This window comes from Haemaphysalis longicornis, unplaced genomic scaffold (assembly GCF_048455015.1).
Source record: "Haemaphysalis longicornis isolate Haplotype H1 unplaced genomic scaffold, Haemaphysalis longicornis Haplotype H1 scaffold_1, whole genome shotgun sequence".
NCBI classification, from domain to species: Eukaryota; Metazoa; Arthropoda; class Arachnida; order Ixodida; family Ixodidae; genus Haemaphysalis; species Haemaphysalis longicornis.
In genome coordinates, this window is record NW_027526203.1 from 289,322,786 (window position 1) to 289,328,744 (window position 5,959).

Consider the following 5,959-nt stretch of genomic DNA (forward strand, 5'->3'; position numbering starts at 1 on the left):
ACAGCTCAACCCGTTTGATGAGCTAATGCATCAGCGTCGACAAGCCTGCCTCCGAAGACAAGCCCTTTACCCAGGTTCTGCCGCTCTTGCAGCGAACATGACCGGTTCACCAGCCCCACCACTATCAAACACCAATATACGGCTCCCATGGAAGTTCCACCAATTAACGGATACACGGCCTATTTCCCGTATTCATCCCCGAACAGTTGGTGCTCCGATTCCGCCTTCTATGAACATTGCTAGCCCTTCCTCTACGCTGATGTTTGTCGACGCCAGTGCTTCCGATACCTTACTTCATACCGCTCTACTTTGCCCGACTGTGGCTCCCGATCCAGTGACCAGCATTTACATAACAACGGAGAAGTGGCCATCAACGCAGGCAGAACAACACAGGCAGAACCTGAGTACGCAATTAGTTCGCCGCTGAAAATACCGAAGTTAGATGCCTCTCGTCTCATTGACACTTTAATGATTAGGAGAGTATTGCTAGAGTTAGATAATTAATTACAAATAATTAATTAAGTCTCATTAACAAAAAATACTGTCCGTTTCTCCACAGTACTGCGAACATTACGCACTAGGTTTTCTCCGAGTAACGTCATTGTTCTTTTTTAAAATCTGGGTGCATGACAGCTGGGACACCCTGTAGATTCTGAGATGGCATCAATCATTGAATAAAACAAAACGATGTTAAACTTGGGCAGCTTAGGTGGAAGAGACGAATTACTAACTACGTAAAATTCTTTACTATGTCGCAGCCGAGCTTACCACTTCCCTTTAAGGCGTCAGAGGCCCAGGACATAAAGCCTACAAGATAATATTAATAATCAATCAAAGTTTATTATGGTGCCCAAGAACAACCAACTCCCGCGAAATATGAAAAATACCACGTGGCGGCGCTTCCACCGGCCTCATAGAACAGCGCCCTCAAATAAGCTGATAGGAAGCAACTGCTTCACCTGTCACCCGCTCGAAGAGACAGCGCATCACTTTGATAATGGTATGCAAGGAAGGAGCTGCAACAGCAAGTTTTGCGGGGCGTGTGTGGCCGATAATATAGAGTGGCCGATAACATAGATAAGTGTACTAGAGAGAGAGGAAACTGTACCTGAGGCTGACAATTCATGTCGTCGGGGGTGGGGTGTTAGAGGAACACCACAGCTTCTGGCTGAGGCTTGGCATGACAACTGGATTCTTAAGCGGTTTTTGGATTTGTTTTCTTCACTGTACATTAACACGTCTACAAGCTACCAAATCGTCCGAAATCCTCTCTGTTCTGTGGAAGCCGTGAGCCGTGGCGATAGTGTGATCGGTGAAAGAGCAGGTAGTGTGTGATCGTATACCTACGTTGGTCATACCGGAGTCGAAGGAACGTACGACTGAATGGGTGATATGCCGCCGCGAAAGTTGTAGCTAAGAAACATCCCCGACTGCTTAACACCACGTTTTCTTCCTCCTTCAAGCCTGAACCAACTAGCTCAGCAACAAGTTTTGTTAAACTGTTGCTGATGGTCGGTGCGCCGGTTCACCATTAAGGCGACGATTTCATAGGCACGCTCAAAAACATTTCCAAGCTCTTCAAACAACTTATTATTTGAAATAATGGTAAAATTAATAAACTAATTGTCTCTAATGGGTTTCCCCCAAAATATTAACATTGTTAACTCCCAGCTTGGCCTGCAGAATAGTAGGCCCAACCGTTTCGGGAAAAACACGCTTTACTTCCTTTTTCCTTGCCATTAAAACAGCCTGTTTTATTTTCCACTTATATAATAACACACCATTCTTGCGTTTTTGTGGCATTGTGTTCGAATTTACGGCCACTAAAATGTTTCAATCCAAGCCAGTGACGAAACTAAGGCGAGCGAACGGTACAATGGCGGCCCATGACAAGACCATAGAGTTTCATACTAATATGTTAGTATGAAACTCCATGGACAAGACGGCCCCGATATGAGCCGCATAGACACTAGAGCCAGATTCCTTTCTAGTGTAGGTATGTAGTAAGAAACTTTATGGCCGATAAGGCACGAACTCGGTCTTGATTTCTTCTCTTTTTTTTTTCTTTATTTCATTCTGGCTAACTCAGAGGCAGCCTGTTTGAGGGCGTTGCTTTACGAGGCGGGCGGGACCGCGGTCACGTGGTATTTTTCAGATTTCGCGGGTTTCTTATATCAGTCAGAATAAATGAGTACGGAATTAGTTCGTCGCTGAAAATGCCGTAGTTAGATACCGCTCGTGGAAACCTACAAGGGCCTCACTGGCACTTTAATGATTACGAGAGTACTTCTCGAGTTACAGTACCAATTACAATTAATTAATTAAGCCTTATTACGAAAAAATTACTGTCCGCTAATCCACTGTACTGGAAACATTATGCACTGGTTATCTTCGAGTAACGCCATTGCTCTTTTTTATTGATTGATTGATTGATTGATTGATTGAGTGATTGATTGATTGATTGATTGATTAATTGATTGATTGATTGATTGATTGATTGATTGATTGATTGATTGATTGATTGATTGATTGATTGATTGATTGATTGATTGATTGATTGATTGATTGATTGTAGGGTTTAACGCGCCGACGCGACGCAGGCTATAAGGCGCGCCGTAGTGGAGGGCTCCGGACTAATTTTGACCACCTAGGGGTCTTTAACGTGCGACGAATTCTCGTATACACGGGCATTTTTGCTTTTCGCCTCCATCAGAAAGCGGCCGCTGCAGCCAGGAATCGAACCCGCGCCCTTCCGCTCTTGGTGCTGTTATCTGGGACACCCTGTATATATCCCTCTTCCTTTCGCTTATACGCTGATGGCATAAATATTTTTTTAAGAACTCACCATCGTTCAAGATTGAAGTTCCTCGAACCTGATGTCGAAGCTTTTAGCAGCTGGTATTCCCAAAACCGTCTTCTTTGAACGCTACAAAAGTGAAGGCGTTGTCGTACCAGTCGTACACTCGGAAACGCACCCCATCATTTGTCACATGCTATGCAGAGTGCGCCGCTATCAAAGCTCTGACCTTGGAGTATTTTGCTTTTTAATGGTGGGCTGAACTTTTCTACTCGTGCAAAATGTACCTCTCCGAGTGGCGTCCGCAGAGGCGTCCGCAGTTGGGGTTTGCCTGGGGAGTAGCGGAAGAATTAAGGAACCCTATCTCACTGCTAAAGCTTTATCCACCTCTTAGCAGCGCTGTGTGGGAACATGTCTCACTTGCTTGGAACGACACGTGTCAGTCGAACAGTAATGTAATTGACAATGGACGAAAGAAGTTATTGGGGATCTGCAAACGTCGCTTCTCTGCAGGTCATAGTGGGTCTCGGCTGTGATTTTTTTTTTATTGCTGAAGGGAAATAAACATGAACTTATCATCCTCTTTAGAAATGTTCACAGAAATATCTTTGCTCGAATCTGCTTTAAAATGACAAACTAACGCCAAAACCAACCCGGAAGCCCTTTTCGCTCCGTACTTGTAATTCCTAAAATCGACACTGGCCTTTGTCCCGACTTCAACAAACGTACAACTTAGTAGGACTTGATTGCTGCCTAGTTGGTTCATGACGTACGAAACCTTGGCTTTTTTTTTCGTTTGCAAACTTCTTCGTATGTTCTCAACCTTACCTTGTTCTTCCCATTTCAAAAATCCCCTTTTAGTTTTCTTATTTTTTAGTTATTTGTTTTCCTGGGAACACGCCTACTCGACAACATTTTTTGGAGCCAACAGACTCCAAACCGTCATTCGGGTCATTTGTGACGGCTTGACAGTTGTCAGCTGCAAACAATCTAGCTCTGACGTCGTCTATTAAGATGACCACCGTGTTTTGCGCACTGAAGCTCCCATGCCTAGCCCGCTTTCCTACGTGCGCAGATAATGGAAGTAGCCGCGTCCATAGCAGCGGAAGCGTGTCCCCTGTGGCGCAATTGGTTAGCGCACGGTACTTATACGACAGTGCTCGTGAGCCATGCCGGGGTTGTGAGTTCGAGCCTCACCTGGGGAACACTTTTTCTTATTCCCGCTCCTTTTTTTTTATTCTAACGGAAGCGCAAAAACTTTTACATTGCAGTTTGCCATCATGGCTGATTGAACAAGAGAATGCTAACAGAAATGGAGAAGTTCGAACATAATTTGTTGCTTGTGATCAGCAGTCTAATTTTACATACAATGTAAATAATACCCATCTATGTAGAGTTAAAGAGCACAAACACCTCGGCTTAATCATTACTCACGACTTTAGGTGGGACACCCACGTAAAGCACGTCACGTCTTCCGCCTACGGGAGGCTCATATTCCCCTCAAAAGGCGCCTGGGTTCCCCCCCTTCACATATCAAGTTGGTAGCATATAAAACATTTGTCCGATCGGTCCTTGAATACGCGAACGCCATCTGGTTTCCGTATACCAACCAACTTCAAACTCAAATAGAATGTATTCGAAGAAAAGCAATCAGATTCATTTTTAATAAATATAGGCGAACCGACTTCCCCTCGGAACTACAAAGGAAAGCAGGCATACCCACTCTTAAAAATCGAGCGCTAGTTGCTCGACTAAAACTTATGTACCAGTTTATCCACAACAAGCTAAATATTGACTCTTCCAAATATTTCTTCTTTTCAAAAACCACAGATACACGTCACAAGCAGTCATTAACCCTAACTGAACCCCCATGTCACAATTACTGCTTCAAATATACATTTTTCCCTCGTGCCGTGCGGGAGAGGAACAGCCTTGATTCATCGATCACTAGCAGTTCATCATTACATAAATTTTTAGAATCAGTAGAAACACACTTAAACCAAATATAAACAAGTTGGATGCGTCTGTTTTGAACTGCTTCCTGAGCTTACTGTAGCGAGGTTTTTACACTTTTTACATATTTGACACGTTTTTACACACTTTTATGGAAACTCTGTTGTTGAACTCCGCTACTTCATGGGAAATGTGTTAATGTTCGCCTGCTGTTCGCATTCTGCATGCACTGCTTTAAACAACGCAAGTGTGCTCTGTAACAATGCTCAATTCAGTTTCTTTTGTTTGACAAACAGACATATGTATTTGACTGTATTGTTCTTCTGCGATAATACTCATTGGATTGGCAGTATGTGCAAATAAATATAGATATAGATATGGTGACTATATAAGCCGAGTAGGCCTCGAAACGTTTAGAACGCTTTGAATAAGGCCATTGGTTTGGCTATTTTTGTTTTCATCCAGGTTGTGCCAAGATCCACTAGAGCCTCCCCTTGAACAGATCTTCATTGCGTTTAAAGGGTTCAAACATAGGTGCAGGGCACGCCATCACGTGGTCTCACAGACCTCTCCACCACCCTCCCGGACTACAGCTGTAACTAGAGTACCATTGTCCATATCAGCTAAGTACCCAACCTCAACGCCTCTGTATGATCAGCCCTTCAAAGAAGTGTAGGTCACGCTGACTTCTCCACCCTTCCCCAAAAGAAAAAAAAAACAGCGCTTCAGTGTGTTTTGCACACGTGTAGGTCGCAAGGGCCTCCCCACCCCCTCCTAAACAACATCTGTAACGAGTTCATCATTCTTGAAACCAGCCTTAGACACCCTTTCAATGCCAATTTCCCGTCCGCGCTTCAAGGTCGGGGTGCAACAAAATCCATGCGACTAAAAGGCGCCTTGCCCGAAAGTTCCTATATCGGCATCGTACCAAAAGGCCGGTGTGATCAGTTGGCGTATGTGGAGTTCTCCGGTGACGAGTGGGCTTGTGACGAGTGGGCTCGTTCCCGCATATACCACCCCTCGAAAAATATTTCTCGCTATGCCACTGATGCCTCTTCCTCCAAAAACCTAACATAGAGGGCAGTTATTTTTTTTTCAGTAGCCTTCGGTGCATGCGCTGCTTTGTATTGTGTATATTTTGGTTGTTTTTGCAGGCAGCAAACTTCATTCCCTTGCTACAGATCAGGTGCTCTCTGTCACAAACTCCGA

At 44.3% G+C, this 5,959-nt stretch overlaps 1 non-coding gene across 1 annotated transcript; it reads left to right on the top strand.

The window, feature by feature from the left end:
* Positions 1-3,910: 3,910 nt before the first annotated feature.
* Positions 3,911-4,002, top strand: Trnai-uau (transfer RNA isoleucine (anticodon UAU)). Its single transcript is given in 2 exon segments — positions 3,911-3,948; positions 3,967-4,002. It is a non-coding gene; the product is annotated as a tRNA-Ile (tRNA).
* Positions 4,003-5,959: the final 1,957 nt, after the last annotated feature.